Raw genomic sequence first — 23,523 nt, forward strand, 5'->3', positions numbered from 1 at the left:
TAAAAAATAAGAGGCTAATGGCAACGATGAGGATGAATAATGATAATTATGATGAAATTGATGTGTGGCACTTAGAAAACAAAAACTTCAAAGTGTATTGCACCAACAGCTACAATTGTCCCCCTCCCCCCCCCCAAAATACAAGGCAGTTAACAGAGGTGTGTATATTTGTTGGTTTACGAGTCTGAGGGCTTAAGTTAGTATATTCACTATAGCTATACATATTAAAAAAATGAAATAACCTGAGCAATAAAATATAACAATACCGATTCTGGCTTTTTGTCGGATGACGTAGTGGTAACGTTTGTTGCAATCACACCTCTGATGGTGTATAAAACTTAAATGTTTTGCATAACATGAAATATTGTTAATGGGAATGTGTTGTTTCTAATGTTAAATATAGAAAGCAGATAACAAGAAAAAAGGAAAAAAAGAAATAATGTTGCAGGTAGATACGGAACCTCAGCCCAAACACATATATGATCAGACAGGATGTCAACGATGCATTCATAACTAACATGTGATTATTCAAAAATTGAAATAGTACAGTGGGAAACAACTAACTAACTAACTCTCTATGTTTTTTTTTAAACCGGCACGAATGAGAAAGGAATAAAGGAGATTTTTACAGGAATCTTGTTGGGAAACCTGATGGTAAAGGACCAAAACGAACATGGAGATGAATCTAAAAGAAATCTGTAAAGATTGGAATAGAATATATATAAATTTTGCTCAGTAAACTGTAACTACGAATTTTCAGAATCAAGAGTGCTAGAGAATTAATTAATTAATTAATATTTAATATAATAAAGGTAGTAATATAGTATTCTTATTGAGAAGAGAATTTCTAAAAAACTTATTTTTCCTCGTACGTTTACTAATAGCAGTTACATTTGACATGTTTGACTAATCGCGAATCAACGTACGGAAGCCGTTGGAAGCAGTTTGAAGACTGAAATGGCTATGGAAGGACACTTATTATAATGTTAATATCTTAGTATAATGTTTTTAGAATTGCTTCTCGATAATGTTTGGTATATAATTTAATCTGTTGTTAGATAAAATACATAATTATCAGAATTTAAGGATGGAAAATATGAAGAGCGAATGAATGATACGTTTGACTAATCGTGAAGATAAGTATCACAGTACGTTTTATCGTTTCTTGTATAAACGTTGAAACGTTTAAGAACGTATAAGAACGTTTACTGAAACGTTTCAACAGGCGATGACCAATCGTTATCAGGCCAAGGGGGAACCACATTGACGCCACCCACACGGTCGGCGGCCATCTTGATGTATGAGGCAGGTTGGGGAGTTCACCAACAGAAAGTGAGGCTCGGTGAGGCTCGCCTTAATGGATTTCTCTCGTAAGGCATGAGCCTCATTTTCTGGCAGTGTTGCCAGCTTCTTACTCGAAAAAATCACCAAGGTTTTTTTTGGGTCTAACCTAGCCTAAAGCAAGGAGCTGGCAATCTTGCTTGAGGCTCGCCTTAATAGTTTGCTCTTGTAAGGCATAAGCTCTATTTTCTTGCAGTGTTGCCAATATTTTACTCGAAAAAATCACCAAGGTTTTTTTTGGGTTTAACCTAGCCTAAAGCAAGGAGCTGGCAACCTTGCTTGAGGCTTGCCTTACAGTGCATAAAGCAAGAAGCTGGCAACCTTGCTTGAGGCTTGCCTTACAGTGCATAAAGCAAAGTTGCCAACCTACTGGTACTTTTGCCATAGCCTTTTACAAAAAGAAGAGAGAGGAGAGAGAGAGAGGGAAGAGTTAAACAACCGACAGCTGCCAACACCCACCTACAGCTTTTTTTTTTCTTGGTCTAACCTAACCTAAAGCAAGGAGCTGGCAACTTTGCTTGAGGCTTGCCTTACAGTGCATAAAGCAATTTTTGCCAACCTACTGGTATTTTTGCCATAACCTTTTACAAAAAAGAGAGAGGAGAGAGAGAGGGAAGAGTTAAACAACCGACAGCTGCCAACACTCACCTACAGCTTGGTCTAACCTAGCCTAAAGCAAGGAGCTGGCAACTTTGCTTGAGGCTTGCCTTACAGTGCATAAAGCAATTTTTGCCAACCTACACACACTAAACAAGGAGAGCCGGCAACAAACACGCACTGTCGTAAAAGAGAGAGAGATGGGTGGATGGTAATATAGTATGTGTGTGCGTGTGTGCGTATAATATGTAGCATTATTAACTAGAGTGTGTTGGCAATTTACTTACAACTAAAGAAAATAGAGATGCCAACTTTGCTGTAAGATGAAGAGAGAGAGAGAGATTTATGGCTGGCAACAGTGGTGAGCGATGTCCTCCCTCTTCTGTGCAATATGACATTATGATGTTACTGTAGTTTTTGACGGGGATTACGAGTTAACTAAAAAAAAACCTGCAACTAGAGAGAGTTGCCAACACACACACGCTGTTGTAAGAGAGATGGATGACTGGGGGGCAGCATTTCTGGCTATTCACAGTAGACCCAAATGGAGAGTTCACAAACCGAAAGTGAGGCTCGGTGAGGCTCGCCTTAATGGTTTGCTCTTGTAAGGCATAAACCTTATTTTCTCGCAGTGTTGCCAACACCTTACTCGAAAAAATCACCAAGGTTTCTCTCCACGTTCCGCGCCTTATTTATTACGCTGACGATGTTTCACAGCGAAGAAAACAGCACCAAAACCTCAAAAAAAACACATTTTTTCTCTATGTTCCGCGCCTTATTTATTACGCTGACACAGCGTGATGAGTAAATGAATGTACCTTATCATAATTTTTTTATCCAAGTCCGGGGGGCCATGTTTATATATTGTGACCTTTGTAAACCTCTCTCGGGAACGATATGCCACACACATACACACACGCGTGCGCGCCTGTATTGTGACGCAAGCAAACAAACAAAATAATAATTGTTGTTTTTTTTAGGATCTCTGGCCCCTATATAACCTCGCCAGGGGTGCGTGGTGCCCAACCAAAAAAGTAAAGGTTCTCTAACGGCTGCGTTTCCGTACGGCCTTCGAACGTAAAATTGGTTCATCTGACCGTACATGCTGTTCATCATCAACTTCGCTGTGTTTTGTTTTGCGTCTATTTCGAGCAGTTTGCCCGGCGGCAAGGTCTTCTTCTCCTTGCAATTCTTGACTTTTTTGATTTTTTTTACGCAAGGCCATGATCTTGCGGATGCACGTGGCATTGAGCGTGTCCCGTGAGAAATATATGTGAAGATCAGCTTCCGTACAACCGGTTGGATTCGTAATGCCGCGATAAACATCAACTTTTGTGCCGGGCGGAACGTCCGCACGCGATTATACAACCGTTTTGTGTGTGTTAAATTGCTAGCAGCTTTTTGTAGGTAAGTTTTGTTTTTTTTTGTTATTTTTCTTGCATGTGTGTGTAATAATTGCGAGTTGCGTTAGTGAACAGGAAGTGGTGTTTTGATTAAACATCGAAATTTACGCTAAACAAAAAAAAAATATGAGCATACATAACGTGCGCTTGAAAAAACTATTCTTCATCGCGAATAACATAAAAGCGAGGTAACAATTGGAGGGAGGGGAAGAGGATGATGATCATGATCATGTTAGTTTACTCATGGTGGATGGTATTGACGCGTGTACTCTGGGTTGGATTTGTTGTTTTAAGTCTATTTTATGCACAGTAATGTTAATCGAAACTGGACCTACAGTGGGATCCGCCGGGTATCGAACTTGGTGTTTTAAATTATTCAAGTACACAGGGGGGAAATTTTATTTTTTTTAATTTGTTGATACTCTGGTTTGGATTTGTTTTTTTATGTCTACTTTATACACAGTAAGGCTAATCGAAACTGGACCTACAGTCACCAAAAAAAAAATCGACAAGGTGGGAGATTTTTCGATAACTTTTCTCACTGTTTCCAACGTACTTAGGTTTTTTTGATAGACGACAACAACGGAGTCATCAATGAGTAAACATCTGTGAACTCGGTGAACAAGTCAACTTTTTTTTTCAGTACGTCAATATTTTTTTTCTTATTTCTTAGTGAATGGGTTATGGATGACTTGCAACGACGAAGGCCTTCTAGCAACACGTACTTAGCTTATGGCTTTTTCACCGAACATTCAACACAAGAGGGCTGTGTTAAATATACAGAACAGCGATAACAAGTGTTTCTTTTTTGGTGTATATTGGCTGCACTGCATCCTGTTTATTGCAAAAATAATCCACAGTGGGTTGGATATTACAAACAATACGAGTCCGAGTTTTGAAAGTGGCATCGAATACCCGGTGACTATTTCTGATACATCAAAATTCGAAACACGAGCACGAGATGCAGAAGGAAAACGCTTAATTATCAACGTGTATTCCTATACGTTGGATAAACATGTCGTGCATCCCGTCAGGATAAGCGATGTCGACGATGATGATGATGCTCGTGTGATTAATCTTCTTCTAATTTCAAACGACAGTGTTCACTATTACTGTCTCAGGAATGTTATGCTCCCCCCCCTTTTTCTCTATAAAAAAGAGAGATTTGTGTTGATTGTTTGGTTAAAAAGAATTTCCTAATTATTTGTTTTTTGTCACAAGAATTGTTTGAATTTCAAACATTCCTAAGTGTTTGCTTAAAGATTGATGCATTAACCTGTTAAGAATGTCACATTAATAATACCGGCTCGGAAATGTCATGTCTTTTTCCTCTATAGAAGGTCATATAAATGTGCTAATTGGTTGGTTAAGGGGGATTTTTTGATTAGTAAATTGAGGTTATAAATACGTACGTATAAAGGTTTTGCTAATATGGAATGCTAAAACTTAGTACTTGGCTCTCTCAGAGATTCGAATTCTATTAGGTTAAACAGCATAGAAATTTCACAGCAAGAATTCTCATATTTACTGACGATATTCTTAACAACCTGTGTTTTGATTCCACTACAAAAACTGTATACAAAATATGCAGTCCCTAGAATAAGATGGATGAGGCTTATGAACCTCGACCTATACAGTTGTACAATCTGGCAATGAATGAATGTTTTTTTTTTTTTATTAAGCATAGCAGAGTGTTTTCGTTTATTTTAATATCAGGCAACAATGTTAGAAAGTGGCCCCAAGAATAAAATTTAAAATCACTAATGTGATATGAACTTTTTTACTTGTGTGTATTTGAATATGAAAGTGAGGTATTTTGAATAATTGAGGGGGACAATCACAAGTAAGCTTGCAATGGTATTGGGAGGTGTCACGAGTTCAAATTTTAGACGATTTCTGTTAATCTGCTAAGGCGATATCAGTACGAAAAAATTTGTAAAAAAGAAGAGGCTAATGGCAACGATGAGGATGAATAATGATAATTATGATGAAATTGATGTGTGGCACTTAGAAAACAAAAACTTCAAAGTGTATTGCACCAACAGCTACAATTGTCCCCCTCCCCCCCCCCCAAATACAAGGCAGTTAACAGAGGTGTGTATATTTGTTGGTTTACGAGTCTGAGGGCTTAAGTTAGTATATTCACTATAGCTATACATATTAAAAAAATGAAATAACCTGAGCAATAAAATATAACAATACCGATTCTGGCTTTTTGTCGGATGACGTAGTGGTAACGTTTGTTGCAATCACACCTCTGATGGTGTATAAAACTTAAATGTTTTGCATAACATGAAATATTGTTAATGGGAATGTGTTGTTTCTAATGTTAAATATAGAAAGCAGATAACAAGAAAAAAGGAAAAAAAGAAATAATGTTGCAGGTAGATACGGAACCTCAGCCCAAACACATATATGATCAGACAGGATGTCAACGATGCATTCATAACTAACATGTGATTATTCAAAAATTGAAATAGTACAGTGGGAAACAACTAACTAACTAACTCTCTATGTTTTTTTTTTAAACCGGCACGAATGAGAAAGGAATAAAGGAGATTTTTACAGGAATCTTGTTGGGAAACCTGATGGTAAAGGACCAAAACGAACATGGAGATGAATCTAAAAGAAATCTGTAAAGATTGGAATAGAATATATATAAATTTTGCTCAGGATAAGTACAAATTGAACTGTAACTACGAATTTTCAGAATCAAGAGTGCTAGAGAATTAATTAATTAATTAATATTTAATATAATAAAGGTAGTAATATAGTATTCTTATTGAGAAGAGAATTTCTAAAAAACTTATTTTTCCTCGTACGTTTACTAATAGCAGTTACATTTGACATGTTTGACTAATCGCGAATCAACGTACGGAAACCGTTGGAAGCAGTTTGAAGACTGAAATGGCTATGGAAGGACACTTATTATAATGTTAATATCTTAGTATAATGTTTTGAGAATTGCTTCTCGATAATGTTTGGTATATAATTTAATCTGTTGTTAGATAAAATACATAATTATCAGAATTTAAGGATGGAAAATATGAAGAGCGAATGAATGATACGTTTGACTAATCGTGAAGATAAGTATCACAGTACGTTTTATCGTTTCTTATATAAACGTTGAAACGTTTAAGAACGTATAAGAACGTTTACTGAAACGTTTCAACAGGCGATGACCAATCGTTATCAGGCCAAGGGGGAACTACATTGACGCCACCCACACGGTCGGCGGCCATCTTGATGTATGAGGCAGGTTGGGGAGTTCACCAACAGAAAGTGAGGCTCGGTGAGGCTCGCCTTAATGGATTTCTCTCGTAAGGCATGAGCCTCATTTTCTGGCAGTGTTGCCAGCTTCTTACTCGAAAAAATCACCAAGGTTTTTTTTTGGGTCTAACCTAGCCTAAAGCAAGGAGCTGGCAACCTTGCTTGAGGCTCGCCTTAATAGTTTGCTCTTGTAAGGCATAAGCTCTATTTTCTGGTAGTGTTGCCAATATTTTACTCGAAAAAATCACCAAGGTTTTTTTTTGGGTCTAACCTAGCCTAAAGCAAGGAGCTGGCAATCTTGCTTGAGGCTCGCCTTAATAGTTTGCTCTTGTAAGGCATAAGCTCTATTTTCTTGCAGTGTTGCCAATATTTTACTCGAAAAAATCACCAAGGTTTTTTTTGGGTCTAACCTAGCCTAAAGCAAGGAGCTGGCAACCTTGCTTGAGGCTTGCCTTACAGTGCATAAAGCAAGAAGCTGGCAACCTAGCTTGAGGCTTGCCTTACAGTGCATAAAGCAAAGTTGCCAACCTACTGGTACTTTTGCCATAGCCTTTTACAAAAAAAAGAGAGAGGAGAGAGAGAGAGAGGGAAGAGTTAAACAACCGACAGCTGCCAACACCCACCTACAGCTTTTTTTTTTCTTGGTCTAACCTAACCTAAAGCAAGGAGCTGGCAACTTTGCTTGAGGCTTGCCTTACAGTGCATAAAGCAATTTTTGCCAACCTACTGGTATTTTTGCCATAACCTTTTACAAAAAAGAGAGAGGAGAGAGAGAGGGAAGAGTTAAACAACCGACAGCTGCCAACACTCACCTACAGCTTGGTCTAACCTAGCCTAAAGCAAGGAGCTGGCAACTTTGCTTGAGGCTTGCCTTACAGTGCATAAAGCAATTTTTGCCAACCTACACACACTAAACAAGGAGAGCCGGCAACAAACACGCACTGTCGTAAAAGAGAGAGAGATGGGTGGATGGTAATATAGTATGTGTGTGCGTATAATATGTAGCATTATTAACTAGAGTGTGTTGGCAATTTACTTACAACTAAAAAAAATAGAGATGCCAACTTTGCTGTAAGATGAAGAGAGAGAGAGAGATTTATGGCTGGCAACAGTGATGAGCGATGTCCTCCCTCTTCTGTGCAATATGACATTATGATGTTACTGTAGTTTTTGACGGGGATTACGAGTTAACTAAAAAAAAAACCTGCAACTAGAGAGAGTTGCCAACACACACACGCTGTTGTAAGAGAGATGGATGACTGGGGGGCAGCATTTCTGGCTATTCACATTAGACCCAAATGGAGAGTTCACAAACCGAAAGTGAGGCTCGGTGAGGCTCGCCTTAATGGTTTGCTCTTGTAAGGCATAAACCTTATTTTCTCGCAGTGTTGCCAACACCTTACTCGAAAAAAATCACCAAGGTTTCTCTCCACGTTCCGCGCCTTATTTATTACGCTGACGATGTTTCACAGCGAAGAAAACAGCACCAAAACCTCAAAAAAACAACAAAAAAAAACACATTTTTTCTCTATGTTCCGCGCCTTATTTATTACGCTGACACAGCGTGATGAGTAAATGAATGTACCTTATCATAATTTTTTTTATCCAAGTCCGGGGGGCCATGTTTATATATTGTGACCTTTGTAAACCTCTCTCGGGAACGATATGCCACACACATACACACACGCGTGCGCGCCTGTATTGTGACGCAAGCAAACAAACAAAATAATAATTGTTGTTTTTTTTAGGATCTCTGGCCCCTATATAACCTCGCCAGGGGTGCGTGGTGCCCAACCAAAAAAGTAAAGGTTCTCTAACGGCTGCGTTTCCGTACGGCCTTCGAACGTAAAATTGGTTCATCTGACCGTACATGCTGTTCATCATCAACTTCGCTGTGTTTTGTTTTGCGTCTATTTCGAGCAGTTTGCCCGGCGGCAAGGTCTTCTTCTCCTTGCAATTCTTGACTTTTTTTATTTTTTTTACGCAAGGCCATGATCTTGCGGATGCACTTGGCATTGAGCGTGTCCCGTCAGAAATATATGTGAAGATCAGCTTCCGTACAACCGGTTGGATTCGTAATGCCGCGATAAACATCAACTTTTGTGCCGGGCGGAACGTCCGCACGCGATTATACAACCGTTTTGTGTGTGTTAAATTGCTAGCAGCTTTTTGTAGGTAAGTTTTGTTTTTTTTGTTATTTCTCTTGCATGTGTGTGTAATAATTGCGAGTTGCGTTAGTGAACAGGAAGTGGTGTTTTGATTAAACATCGAAATTTACGCTAAACAAAAAAAATATGAGCATACATAACGTGTGCTTGAAAAAACTATTCTTCATCGCGAATAACATAAAAGCGAGGTAACAATCGGAGGGAGGGGAAGGGGATGATGATTATGATCATGTTAGTTTACTCATGGTGGATGGTATTGACGCGTGTACTCTGGGTTGGATTTGTTGTTTTAAGTCTATTTAATGCACAGTAATGTTAATCGAAACTTGACCTACAGTGGGATCCGCCGGGTATCGAACTTGGTGTTTTAAATTATACAAGTACACAGGGGGGAAATTTTATTTTTTTTAATTTGTTGATACTCTGGTTTGGATTTGTTTTTTTATGTCTACTTTATACACAGTAAGGCTAATCGAAACTGGACCTACAGTCACCAAAAAAAAATCGACAAGGTGGGAGATTTTTCGATAATTTTTCTCACTGTTTCCAACGTACTTAGGTTTTTTTGATAGACGACAACAACGGAGTCATCAATGAGTAAACATCTGTGAACTCGGTGAACAAGTCAACTTTTTTTTTTCAATACGTCAATATTTTTTTTCTTATTTCTTAGTGAATGGGTTATGGATGACTTGCAACGACGAAGGCCTTCTAGCAACACGTACTTAGCTTATGCCTTTTCCACCGAACATTCAACACAAGAGGGCTGTGTTAAATATACAGAACAGCGATAACAAGTGTTTCTTTTTTGGTGTATATTGGCTGCACTGCATCCTGTTTATTGCAAAAATAATCCACAGTGGGTTGGATATTACAAACAATACGAGTCCGAGTTTTGAAAGTGGCATCGAATACCCGGTGACTATTTCTGATACATCAAAATTCGAAACACGAGCACGAGATGCAGAAGGAAAACGCTTAATTATCAACGTGTATTCCTATACGTTGGATAAACATGTCGTGCATCCCGTCAGGATAAGCGATGTCGACGATGATGATGCTCGTGTGATTAATCTTCTTCTAATTTCAAACGACAGTGTTCACTATTACTGTCTCAGGAATGTTATGCTCCCCCCCCTTTTTCTCTATAAAAAAGAGAGATTTGTGTTGATTGTTTGGTTAAAAAGAATTTCCTAATTATTTGTTTTTTGTCACAAGAATTGTTTGAATTTCAAACATTCCTAAGTGTTTGTTTAAAGATTGATGCATTAACCTGTTAAGAATGTCACATTAATAATACCGGCTCGGAAATGTCATGTCTTTTTCCTCTATAGAAGGTCATATAAATGTGCTAATTGGTTGGTTAAGGGGGATTTTTTGATTAGTAAATTGAGGTTATAAATACGTACGTATAAAGGTTTTGCTAATATGGAATGCTAAAACTTAGTACTTGGCTCTCTCAGAGATTCGAATTCTATTAGGTTAAACAGCATAGAAATTTCACAGCAAGAATTCTCATATTTACTGACGATATTCTTAACAACCTGTGTTTTGATTCCACTACAAAAACTGTATACAAAATATGCAGTCCCTAGAATAAGATGGATGAGGCTTATGAACCTCGACCTATACAGTTGTACAATCTGGCAATGAATAGATGTTGTTTTTTTATTAAGCATAGCAGAGTGTTTTCGTTTATTTTAATATCAGGCAACAATGTTAGAAAGTGGCCCCAAGAATAAAATTTAAAATCACTAATGTGATATGAACTTTTTTACTTGTGTGTATTTGAATATGAAAGTGAGGTATTTTGAATAATTGAGGAGGACAATCACAAGTAAGCTTGCAATGGTATTGGGAGGTGTCACGAGTTCAAATTTTAGACGATTTCTGTTAATCTGCTAAGGCGATATCAGTACGAAAAAATTTGTAAAAAAGAAGAGGCTAATGGCAACGATGAGGATGAATAATGATAATTATGATGAAATTGATGTGTGGCACTTAGAAAACAAAAACTTCAAAGTGTATTGCACCAACAGCTACAATTGTCCCCCTCTCCCCAAAATACAAGGCAGTTAACAGAGGTGTGTATATTTGTTGGTTTACGAGTCTGAGGGCTTAAGTTAGTATATTCACTATAGCTATACATATTAAAAAAATGATATAACCTGAGCAATAAAATATAACAATACCGATTCTGGCTTTTTGTCGGATGACGTAGTGGTAACGTTTGTTGCAATCACACCTCTGATGGTGTATAAAACTTAAATGTTTTGCATAACATGAAATATTGTTAATGGGAATGTGTTGTTTCTAATGTTAAATATAGAAAGCAGATAACAAGAAAAAAGGAAAAAAGAAATAATGTTGCAGGTAGATACGGAACCTCAGCCCAAACACATATATGATCAGACAGGATGTCAACGATGCATTCATAACTAACATGTGATTATTCAAAAATTGAAATAGTACAGTGGGAAACAACTAACTAACTAACTCTCTATGTTTTTTTTTTTTTAAACCGGCACGAATGAGAAAGGAATAAAGGAGATTTTTACAGGAATCTTGTTGGGAAACCTGATGGTAAAGGACCAAAACGAACATGGAGATGAATCTAAAAGAAATCTGTAAAGATTGGAATAGAATATATATAAATTTTGCTCAGGATAAGTACAAATTGAACTGTAACTACGAATTTTCAGAATCAAGAGTTTAAATTAATTAATATTTAATATAATGAAGGTAGTAATATAGTATTCTTATTGAGAAGAGAATTTCTACAAAACTTATTTTTCCTCGTACGTTTACTAATAGCAGTTACATTTGACATGTTTGACTAATCGCGAATCAACGTACGGAAGCCGTTGGAAGCAGTTTGAAGACTGAAATGGCTATGGAAGGACACTTATTACTATAATGTTAATATCTTAGTATAATGTTTTGAGAATTGCTTCTCGATAATGTTTGGTATATAATTTAATCTGTTGTTAGATAAAATACATAATTATCAGAATTTAAGGATGGAAAATATGAAGAGCGAATGAATGATACATTTGACTAATCGTGAAGATAAGTATCACAGTACGTTTTATCGTTTCTTATATAAACGTTGAAACGTTTAAGAACGTATAAGAACGTTTACTGAAACGTTTCAACAACGTTGAAAGAAAGTAGCTAAAAATGAGTAAATAAAAAAAAATATTACGTGGCAGAGTGGTTAGCACAGCGCGCTACGACACCAGGGGTCCAGGTTTCGAATCCCGACCTGCACATGAGTATTCTCTTTGAGTGTCCCTTCATCAGTTTCAGCATTCGTCGCTCATACTCATCTTCGCTTTCTGAACCACCAGATTACCATTTCGGGTGTACAGCACGTGGCGTAGCGTATCGCGTCTGAATTCGAGGAACAGGCAGCTTACGGTTACCTGACCAAGTAGCGTTTCGTCCAAGGGCTACCATCCTAATAGTGTTTAATGAAGCAAACTCTTGCTAACACTCTTAAATGCTCCATCCAAGAATTTTTTTTGTTGTTTTAATATTTATTTCCCTCTGGAAATTGCAAATCTCACCTTCATACTTGTCAGATAGTAAGAAAGTGTTGCCATCTGCCATGACTAAATAGATCCAAGTTCACTTCCTCTCGACGATTTGTTTTTATTTGATTTGATTTGTTGTTTTAAGTCCACTTTATGCACATTAAGGCTAATCAGGAATGGACCTACAGTTTAAAGTTGGATCCGAACCACTTGTGCCTCTACCGGGTATCGAACCCGGGACCTCTCTCTCGACAATTTGTCTCAGTCTGCACTCCCTGCGCTGCACTCCGCTGTCTATGCAATGTAGTTTTAAAAGTTGTAAACTGAGGTATCCTTGTCACCAATTCCACCGCTGCCACCGGTTAGTCAAGGTGTGACTCATCATCAGCCAGGCTCGGACGAAACGCAACTCATTAAACCGTCGCGGACGAACTGTAGCATGTTTCTACGAATTTCGCTTTCGGACAAACTACAACTCGGACGAAACGCTACCGAACCGTACAGCTGTCCCAGTGCCTACTCCAAGTTGCACAGCTGCTTCCGGAGCCCTTGGTTTGGAAAGGGGGTGGGGATGAGGAAAGGGTCTTGATTTTTTATACTGAAGCTCGTTCATTTTTTTCTCCTATTTCTGTTGGTTGAATTTTCTGAGATACGGAATCTACCTCATTTTCCTTTTCATTACGTTTTATTGCGTCACCCACGGTACGCTTACATATACTTAACATTTTCAATTTCCCTGTACCTACACCCTTTGGTTAGGTACGGTAAAAATAAATAGCTGCCATTCGTCAAATGTTGTATTTTTGTTTTTGTTACTCATTTTTCTCGTACTTCAGCCAGGGAGCAATACAGCTACTGGTAACAAATGTAGTCAGGAAGTAGCATCAATTGTTCCTTCCCCGCACTGTAGTTGACCGGTAAAAAACTATGTAAAGCCCCGTTTCCATTACCACAAATTTGCCGCGCAACATGGCGCGCGGCATGCGACGCTGCATGTGCCAAGCATTTGTTGAAATGGAAACTGTCTGCAACATGCCACGGCGCAAGTGCCGGGGACAAAATTGCCCCAAACGATTAAGACGTTCAGTAAACGTTCTTATACGTTCTTAAACGTTTCAACGTTTATATAAGAAACGATAAAACGTACTGTGATACTTATCTTCACGATTAGTCAAATGTATCATTCATTCGCTCTTCATATTTTCCATCCTTAAATTCTGATAATTATGTATTTTATCTAACAACAGATTAAATTATATACCAAACATTATCGAGAAGCAATTCTCAAAACATTATACTAAGATATTAACATTAATAAGTGTCCTTCCATAGCCATTTCAGTCTTCAAACTGCTTCCAACGGCTTCCGTACGTTGATTCGCGATTAGTCAAACATGTCAAATGTAACTGCTATTAGTAAACGTACGAGGAAAAATAAGTTTTGTAGAAATTCTCTTCTCAATAAGAATACTATATTACTACCTTCATTATATTAAATATTAATTAATTTAAACTCTTGATTCTGAAAATTCGTAGTTACAGTTCAATTTGTACTTATCCTGAGCAAAATTTATATATATTCTATTCCAATCTTTACAGATTTCTTTTAGATTCATCTCCATGTTCGTTTTGGTCCTTTACCATCAGGTTTCCCAACAAGATTCCTGTAAAAATCTCCTTTATTCCTTTCTCATTCGTGCCGGTTTAAAAAAAAAAACATAGAGAGTTAGTTAGTTAGTTGTTTCCCACTGTACTATTTCAATTTTTGAATAATCACATGTTAGTTATGAATGCATCGTTGACATCCTGTCTGATCATATATGTGTTTGGGCTGAGGTTCCGTATCTACCTGCAACATTATTTCTTTTTTTCCTTTTTTCTTGTTATCTGCTTTCTATATTTAACATTAGAAACAACACATTCCCATTAACAATATTTCATGTTATGCAAAACATTTAAGTTTTATACACCATCAGAGGTGTGATTGCAACAAACGTTACCACTACGTCATCCGACAAAAAGCCAGAATCGGTATTGTTATATTTTATTGCTCAGGTTATTTCATTTTTTTAATATGTATAGCTATAGTGAATATACTAACTTAAGCCCTCAGACTCGTAAACCAACAAATATACACACCTCTGTTAACTGCCTTGTATTTTTGGGGGGGGAGGGGGACAATTGTAGCTGTTGGTGCAATACACTTTGAAGTTTTTGTTTTCTAAGTGCCACACATCAATTTCATCATAATTATCATTATTCATCCTCATCGTTGCCATTAGCCTCTTCTTTTTTACAAATTTTTTCGTACTGATATCGCCTTAGCAGATTAACAGAAATCGTCTAAAATTTGAACTCGTGACACCTCCCAATACCATTGCAAGCTTACTTGTGATTGTCCCCCTCAATTATTCAAAATACCTCACTTTCATATTCAAATACACACAAGTAAAAAAGTTCATATCACATTAGTGATTAGTGCAGGGAGAACGTTCGTTGAAACGTTTCAACGTTTATGCAGAAAGGTTGAAACGTATTGTCACGATTAGTCGAACATGTCGCGAAAGGCAAAATAAAAAAAAATAACTCCCAAATTCAAAATCGACCAAACAAGAGATAGTGAAAAAAAAAAAACATGGAACCTTACAACATCCATTGAATAATCGACATTTTGCTGAAATGTCTCAGGCGTTCGCTGGATGATCATGAAAAATTACATTTCTAAAATTGCAGGGAGAAGAAATGATAATCTAGAAGTCTCGATTGTGATAACAGAAGAGATGGACGCGACGAGAAAACGAAAAAGAAGAACATAAGAAGATTAATCGATGCGGACAAGATAAACAATGATCTAATCAATAACATTACAGCATTAAGTGCCATGCATTCTTTCCTCGTTCGTAATAAAATTTAACAAATTATAAAAAAGATAGCAATCCAACTTGTCATTTGACCTCCTTAGTGAAGCATGTTATAAAAAATATATATATATTGAAAGTTTCCAGTTCGTTTCATTTCGCGATTCATCCTCATAGCCGCGATAAACTTAGGAGGCACAGGCTTGTATACATTCCATCTTTCGTTCGGAGGGACAAGGTAAACCGAGCACCTAACCAACCATTCAATTATAATAATATTCATGAATTTTTGTTTTGAATTGAGAAAATAAAAAAATGATCACCTCCTTTAAATATCACATCTACTCTAAAGCATTCATTCGCTGTTCATATTTTCCGTCCTTGAATTCGAATGTGTGTTTTGTCTAACAATTGATTAAATTAAGTACCGAACATTATCGAAAAGCAATTCTGAAAACATTATACTGAAATATTAACATTATAATAAGTGTCCTTCCATAGCCGTTTCAGTCTTCAAACTGCTTCCAACACTGCTTCTGCATACTTTTCAATAAAATCAATTTACCGTACGCCCTGGTCCTTTGCAGATTAACAAAAAATCGTCTAAAGTTTGAAGTTGTGACCCTTCTCTATACCGTTGCAAGCTTTTTTGTGGTTATTCAAAATACCTCATTTTCACATATTCAAATACACACCAGTGAAGGGAGTTCATGTCTCATTAGTGATTTTAAATTTGTATTTTTGGGACCATGCACACACTTCCTAACATTGTTGCTTTGTAGTCGATGAGTTGTGCGGGTACAGATGTGAAGTAGTTAATAAGACCCCACAATTTCTTTCCGACATAGTTGTTGTTTTGTTACTAGAAAATTGTTATGATTACAGTACACCTGTATCAGTATAGAATAACATAGTGCCATTTTCTGTTTCTGTTGCCAGCAAAAGCAAATCTGCAGGTCACAGGTTCGAGAAACAAGACATTTTTTAAAAATTCTCCTGCGCATAATATGGACCACCTATAGCGATGATATAATATAGATCGTATTAACAAATATACTTCAAAGTTATGTAATAAGATTTTGGTTTAGTATTTAATCACAGCAGCAAAACAAACTCTCCATTCGCTTCACAACAGAAGTTAAGTGCATTTTGCATACATGAAGAAGCAGAAATTTACGCCCCCGAGGTGTGCTGTTGGAAGACTATACAATAAGACGCAGCACCTCATTCTTTACAATAATAAGTAAGCAGTGGAGTAAAAAATCCTCTGTTTTATTTTGATGTAAAAAAAAGTTTTAGTCCATACATTGATCTGATCCCCCTTGTCCAAAATAATAATAATAATAATAAGCTCCGGTCTCATCTGGAGATTGCAACACTGATATGTCCGTCTATTCAGAAAAAAAACAAAAGTTTTAACATCCATGGACAATACCGTACAGCAGCTGTTGAGTCCCCCATATGTAAAGTTTCTTTTTTTTCCTCGTTAGCTGAACGCGAAGATGAGGATTGGAAGATGCTCGAGACTCCCCGTTCATTCGGGTATAACATCTTTCCTTTCTAACACTCCATTTTTTTTTCTGTAAGAGGGGGCATTTCTTTAGATACCAGGAGCACCTGTCTGATGTGACCGCTCTCTGTTTCCAACTTCGCCACTGGACCGTTAACAAAAGCCAATTTCTACGCAATTCATAACCGTTGGTTGATATGTAAATATATTCAGCAATACTGAAAACTCACAGACGTAATAATAATTCAAGCAGATCACGATACAGCCGTATGCATGTAAAACTATTTTCGTCACACACAGGCAAAAAGGTAAAAAGTAACATTTCTCTCCTTCCCTCGCTTCTAGCCATCTTCAAATAAAGTAGCGTCCAGTATCCTTCTAGATAGGAGGTGAAACATGACTAGCGAAAGTAATAAAATCGAAGTGTGAATTATTTTGTTATGATCTCCCTCCCTTCTTCGCATGCATGTTTCATATCACGCTCGCTGACATTGAAATAAGCAAAAACAATTGCAAGACAGCACAGGTTATAACCCATCGTAACTAGGTCTGTTTTTTTTTAAAAAAAAAATAATAATCGTCAGTCCATATGACAATGCTTTTGTAACGTGCACACCCTTTTTTTTTTTGGTTGTTGTCCGTGATGAAATTTTTTATCATTGATAGGTCGGGGACTGAGCTTCTAACTTTCCACATTTACAAACAATATCGTTTACAATAATACCTTCGCTAGAAAGCACAGTACAATAAATATCCTTTTTTATATATAAATATTTTAAGTTATGCAATAACTTTGGACAGCAGCTAATTATCATGGCATTATATTCGCGTCCATGTCTGAAACTAGTCTTTATACACACAGCCAACTCACTCATGCAATATAATATCTGATGTAATATAATACAAACAGCTGTGGAAGGTTGTCGACTCTTCGCGAAACAGGACGTACACGTCAGAGTTGTGCAGAAAATGGGGTCGACCCCCTTGTCGATTTTGGTGATGTAGAGTACGTGTACGAAATTTGGAGGTCAAGGGTGGGCCAATTGTCAATTTCTTTTCGATAGGATCATCGTAGAGACATGCGCTAGCATTGGCTCCTAACAAAATAAACATAGGTTATCATAGTTGAACCCCCCCCCCCTCTGTCGAAAATTTTCCAAGTCCAGCATTAAAAATTGCAAATAACTCGAAAACAGTGAGATATTGCGCGAAAATAAATCGAAAAATCCCCCCCCAAACACCCCCCCTTGTCGATTTTGGGGATGTAGCGTATGTATGCCAAAGTTTGGTGGTCCTGAGTTCAAGAGTAAGGGATGTTTGCACACACCCTCCCAAAACTTTTAATCACTCGTAACTTCCGAACATGTAGCCATAGAGAGGTCTGGGGTTTAGTGTGTTGGTCGAGTCTCGGTATCCTCTGTCCTCCCATACCAAAAATTTAGTATAGGTCATCATCATAGAACCAAATTTTCATCAATCGAAAAAATTTTCCAAGTCCTGCACAGCCCGTTTACGTTTGTCGCGACTATCTTGAATTAACTAAGCGAGTCCAGATAGCGTTGGCATTATTCTGCCTTCAGTTTTTTCACAGTAACATCAATTCATATTAACAACTTACGAGAGAACATCATGCATCTCATTTACAACAGAGCAATTTAATATCCTCGTCTAGTACGCTGCACTTCTTTGACATTAGATGCAGTGCAGGTGTATCCCGGTGTCAGGCTGGTGAAAGAAAATAACATTCAACCAAGTAGACGAATAGCGGTGTTCAAGTTCAGAAGATTCAACAAATACCTGTCTGCTGCTTTAAACGTTCATTTGATTAGTTAACCACTCACCACGTGGTCATACACCACACCACATATTACACCTCTCCAAGACGTGGTGCAGACACCAAATACACTACATGACACCCAAAATCAACAAGGTAGGTTGCACCGTGTAACCAACTAGACGCGTGAGTGCAGTCAAAAAGTGCAGCAAACTAGACGGAGCTATTGAATCAAAGTGATCACGTGGCATTCTCTTTGAATCTAACTTCACCCACCCCTCTTTTTTTTTTTTAATCCTTAATCGCGACAATAATTGACCGACTTTTTAAGTTTACTCTATGCACAAATAGGTTAATCGGGGGACTGGGCGTACAGTTTAAAATAGAATCGGAATCCAGTAGGTATCGAACCCGGGACCCTTTGATTACAACGTGACGACTTATCGACAAGAGGAGATATTTTTTTTGGTGACGTAGAGTACGCGTAGAGAGGTCGGGTTTAGTGTGTCGGTCGAATCTCGGTGTCCTCTGTCCTCCCATACCAAAATAAACATAGGTCGTCATAGAACCAATTTTTTTCGTCAATCGAAAATTTTCCAAGTCCACAGCATTAAATTGCAAATATATCTCGAATTTTTGATAAACAGAGGTATCCCATAGGATTTTTTAAGAAAAAAAAAAAACACGTGAAACTCTACAGAGGTATGTAGTTATCTAACCGCGGCCGTTAGAACCTTTACTTTTTTTTTTTGGTTGGGCACCACGCACTCCTGGCGAGGTTATAGAGGCCAGGTATCCTAAAAAAACAACAATTATTATTTGTTTGTTTGCGTCACAATACAGAAATAATAAAAAACACGCGCACGCGTGTGGCACATCATTCCCCCGAGAAAAGTTTACAAAAATCACAATATATAAACATTTGGTCCCCCGGGGACTTGGAAAATTACGATAAGGTGCATTCGCTCACCATTGTTGCCAGCTATAGGTCTCTCTCTCTCTTCATCTTACAGCAACATTGGCATCTCTATTTTTTTAGTTGCAGGTGGTTTGCCAACACTCTCTAGTTAATAATGCTACATATTATACACACACACGCACACACATACTGTGTTGCCATCCACCCATCTCTCTCTTTTACGGCAGTGCATGTTTGTTGCCGGCTCTCCTTGTTTAGTGTGTGTAGGTTGGCAAAAATTGCTTTATGCACTGTAAGGCAAGCCTCAAGCAAGGTTGCCAGCTCCCTGCTTTAGGTTAGGTTAGACCAAGAAAAAAAAGCTGTAGGTAGGCTGTCAGTTGTTTAACTCTTCCCTTTTTCTCTTTCTCCTCTCTCTTTTTTGTAAAAAGCTATGGCAAAAATACCAGTAGGTTGGCAACCTTGCTTTATGCACTGTAAGGCAAGCCTCAAGCAAAGTTGCCAGCTCCTTGCTTTAGGCTAGGTTAGACCAAGAAAAAAACCTTGGTGATTTTTTCGAGTAAAATGTTGGCAACACTGCAAGAAAATAGGGCTTATGCCTTACAAAAACAAACCATTAAGGCATGCCCCACCGAGCCCCACTTTCGGTTTGTGAACTCTCTATTTGGGTCTACTTCAACCTGGGAGAGAAGATAATACCCGAGGGCGAAACCGTGCAGACGCTCTACGAGAAAAACAAGATAGACGATCTGTTGCAGTACAACATCCAGGATTCGATGCTTGTGAGAGACGTGTGTTTCTGAAAAACAGACTCGTGCAAACAATCGTCTCAACATGCTGCCAGAGCGTGTTGCGCGCAGACCAGGTTCGAGGACACAAACTCAACTTGCATCTCTCGCATTACTATTTCAGCAAAGCGTTGCAGAACAAGCGATGTTTGTGTTTCCCACCCGGCACGGAAGTTGATGTTTATTGCGGCATCACGAATCCCACACCGGCTGCACGGAAGCTGATCTTCACGTGTATTTCTCATAGGACACGTTTAATATCACGTGCATACGTAAGATTATGGCCTTGCGTAAAAAAAATCAAAAAATTTAAAAATAATAAAACTTTGCCGCCGGGCAAACTGCTCAAAATAAACACCAAACAGAACACCCCCGAAGAAATTCGCCCCCACGTCAATCAATTTTACGTTCAAAAGCCGTACGGGAAAACCTTTACATTTTTGGTTGGGCACCACGCACCCTGGCGAGGTTATAGGGGCCAGATATCCTAAAAAATAACAATTATTATTTGTTTGTTTGGGTCACAATACGGAAATAATAAAAAGCACGCGCGTGCGCATGTGTGGTATATCGTTCCCCCGAGAGAGGTTTACAAAAATCACGATATACAAACATTGCCGGAGTTGGAAAATTACGATAAGATGCATTCGCTCACCACTGTTGCCAGCTATAGGTCTCTCTCTCTCTTCATCTTACAGTAACGTTGGCATCTCTATTTTTTTAGTTGCAGGTGGTTTGCCAACACTCTCCAGTTAATAATGCTACATATTATACGCACACACGCACACACATACTGTGTTGCCATCCACCCATCTCTCTCTCTTTTACGGCAGTGCGTGTTTGTTGCCGGCTCTCCTTGTTTAGTGTGTGCAGGTTGGCAAAAATTGCTTTATGCACTGTAAGGCAAGCCTCAAGCAAAATTGCCAGCTCCTTGCTTGAGGCTAGGTTAGACCAAAAAAAAGCTGTAGGTGGGTGTTGGCAGCTGTCGGTTGTTTAACTCTTCCCTCTCTCTCTTCTCTCTCTTTTTTGTAAAAAGTTATGGCAAAAATACCAGTAGGTTGGCAAAAATTGCTTTATGCACTGTAACGCAAGTCTTAAGTAAAATTGCCAGCTCCTTGCTTTAGGTTAGGTTAGACCAAGAAAAAAAAACTGTGGGCAAGTGTTGGCAGCATTGTCGGTTGTTTAACTCTTCCCTCTCTCTCTCCTCTCTCTTTTTTGTAAAAGGCTATGGCAAAAATACCAGTAGGTTGCCAACTTTGCTTTATGCACTGTAAGGCAAGCCTCAAGCAAGGTTGCCAGCTCCTTGCTTTAGGCTAGGTTAGACCAAAAAAAAAAACCTTGGTGATTTTTTCGAGTAAAATATTGGCAAGACTGTAAGAAAATAGAGCTTATGCCTTACGAGAGAAATCCATTAAGGCGAGCCTCAAGCAAAGTTGCCAGCTCCTTGCTTTAGGCTAGGTTAGACCCAAAAAAAACCTTGGTGATTTTTTCGAGTAAGCAGCTGGCAACACTGCCAGAAAATAAGGCTCATGCCTTACGAGACAAATCCATTAAGGCGAGCCTCAAGCAAAGTTGCCAGCTCCTTGCTTTAGGCTAGGTTAGACCCAAAAAAAAACCTTGGTGATTTTTTCGAGTAAGCAGCTGGCAACACTGCCAGAAAATGAGGCTCATGCCTTACGAGAGAAATCCATTAAGGCGAGCCTCACCGAGCCTCATTTTCGGGCGTTGAACTCCCCAACCTGCACTACTTACCCCCTATAGTAGTTGAGAAAAAAAGAACATTTTAAAAATGTTACAACTAAAAGTCCAGTGGAAAAGTGTCCAATTTTCAAAAGTTTCCAAAAATTTCAGACATGTTGTGCAATTTCCATTTAGAAGCAGGGAGGCTGGCATTACATATCCCCAAAGCAAAGTCTTTTGGCTTCTTCGGTGTAAAATTGGTCTATGCAGCATCCATGCTAGAAGGGAAATTCTAGATTTTCTTACGTAAGTTGGCAACACCGCTACCATTACACATTGTCAATATTTCCCTCAAAATAGTACCAGCATATTTTCAAGGAACCTTTGTATGGTTGCAGAACTTTACCACTGTGGAAACAACAATGCTGATAACACCATTCTTTTTTTTTTTTTAAAAAAAAAAAGTTTTCATTTTCTTCTTCTCTTCATTATTGGGAGGAATAATGTACACATTTCCTATCCACTAAAAGTCAAGGTCCCTTGATCACTATTTTGCCCTTCTGATGAAGGTCTGGTCACAAGAAGGCTCTTTTCATCTTCTATGTTTACAACCTGATCAGGATTTCTGTGATGTCAACAAGATGAAATTTCTCAGATTATCTGTTATTCCCAACATTGCAAAGCATGCAACGCTCTTTATTTCCAGAGGAAAACACATACTGAAGAGCATGGTAACACAACTTACAGAGGATACATAAATGTAATTGCGTGTTAAAATAATATGTAAGTAACCAAAAGCATCAATTTATCCACAGTTAATGCTGGAAAGAACCACACTCAGTTGTGTGAAAGTCGTTGAGGACGGACGTGTTTTTGTTGAGCTCTGCTGGTTGAAGTGTCCTGGGACAATGGGTGTATGTACCATTCAGTGCTGCCTGGCTATAGTCATGTATTTCACCCGAGAGCACCCGAAAGTGTCGAAAGCAAAACAGAACTGCGGTCTTCAGAAAGTGTATCTTGCGTATGGTGTTGTGGTGCTGACCCTACTCATTGTGAGAGGTGTCGAGCAAAATCCAGCTCCTGGACATGATCTAAGAGAGCTCAAAAGTTTGATTCAGGATCTCAAGTCTGAATTTCAAGAGAGCAACAAGCCTTTGAGCAACGGAGTTCAGAAACTCGGGGACACTTTAAATAAGATATTGCTGAGGGTGGACAACATGCAAAACCATGTAGATGTTCTGGAAAAGTGTGTGAACGACCTGAGCGATTACACAAGCTGGTTGGAACAGAGAATTGACAAACAGGAGAACAGAGAGCCTCATGTTTTTTGGTTTGGAGGAAGATGTCGGAGAGGACTGGAATGCTTTGGAACGAAAGGTGAAAGATATAGTTGAAAGAAAACTCAAAGTGACCCTCCATGACGACAATATCCAGAGAGAACGTGTGAACGTTCAGCGATCACGTGGCCCCCGTCCCATAGTGTATCGTTTCTTACGATACAAGAAGAAAGAGGAAATAATCAGCGATACAAGAAGAAAGAGGAAATAATCAGAAATTGGCAACAATGGTGAAGGTTGGCGAGCAGGGTAGAACATGTTATACTAAGAGGGAGGGAGACGGAACTAAAATTGAGAACTGCACCGCGGCAGAGATAGCAGCGTCGGGCTCTAATACGCAAGGTTG

General features: G+C 38.4%; 1 protein-coding gene across 4 annotated transcripts in view; it reads left to right on the forward strand.

Moving 5' to 3' along the window:
* Positions 1–23,523, forward strand: part of LOC145982287 (uncharacterized) — a 107,771-nt gene that overhangs the window by 50,288 nt on the left and 33,960 nt on the right. The window contains exon 1 of one of the 4 annotated variants that reach the window (XM_083115856.1): positions 8,676–8,786. The exons of the other annotated variants lie outside the window; for them this stretch is intronic. The gene's annotated coding sequence lies outside the window, so the exon portion shown is untranslated. Of the gene's footprint in view, positions 1–8,675; positions 8,787–23,523 lie in introns of those variants that run through there. 4 annotated transcript variants of the gene reach the window in all.

The sequence above is a fragment of the Lepisma saccharinum genome, unplaced genomic scaffold, assembly GCF_977018435.1.
Source record: "Lepisma saccharinum unplaced genomic scaffold, izLepSacc3.1 HAP1_SCAFFOLD_50, whole genome shotgun sequence".
In the NCBI taxonomy this organism is placed as follows: Eukaryota; Metazoa; Arthropoda; class Insecta; order Zygentoma; family Lepismatidae; genus Lepisma; species Lepisma saccharinum.